This window comes from Emiliania huxleyi (genome assembly GCF_000372725.1).
Source record: "Emiliania huxleyi CCMP1516 chromosome Unknown EMIHUscaffold_162, whole genome shotgun sequence".
NCBI classification, from domain to species: Eukaryota; Haptophyta; order Isochrysidales; family Noelaerhabdaceae; genus Emiliania; species Emiliania huxleyi.
The window spans coordinates 26,099-26,624 of record NW_005200960.1 but is presented as its reverse complement, the minus strand read 5'-3'; positions in this window follow the sequence as shown (position 1 = coordinate 26,624).

Sequence of the window (526 nt, the reverse complement as noted above, 5' to 3'; positions counted from 1 at the left end):
TAAAATCCCTGTGTGGTGGCGGCGTGCCGTCCTCTCATCCATCCCTTGGGGTGTATGTTTTCTTTCTTTCTTTTTTAGATGGTCCCAGCCTAGATGGTGTCGAGGGGTGTCGAGGGGTGTCGAGGCTCGAGGGGTCGAGTGGTGTCGAGGGTGTCGAGTTGGCAGGAGGTGTCGAGGTGTCGAGTTGGGAAAGAGAGAAAATTTGAGGCGTCTCATCTCCATCCGAAAGAAAGAAAGAAAACATAAGCGCCCAGGAGGGATGGGAGGACGGCACGCCGCCACCACACAGGGACTTTAAGGAGAGGAGTGGTGGTGCTAGCCGTCGCCATCCGGCAGAGTGTTCAACCACATATTTTTTCTGGCGTCCTCGACTTTTCCTGCTTTGCGGCGTTCGCGGGTGCACTCTTGACTTTGCGAGGGCGGCCGGCACGGCCGCACCACCCCTTACATTATACCTGGAGCTTCCGTTGTGGCTGGGCGCAGCCTCGACAACCTCGAGTGCCAGAGCTCGCCAAGTGCTCGACAT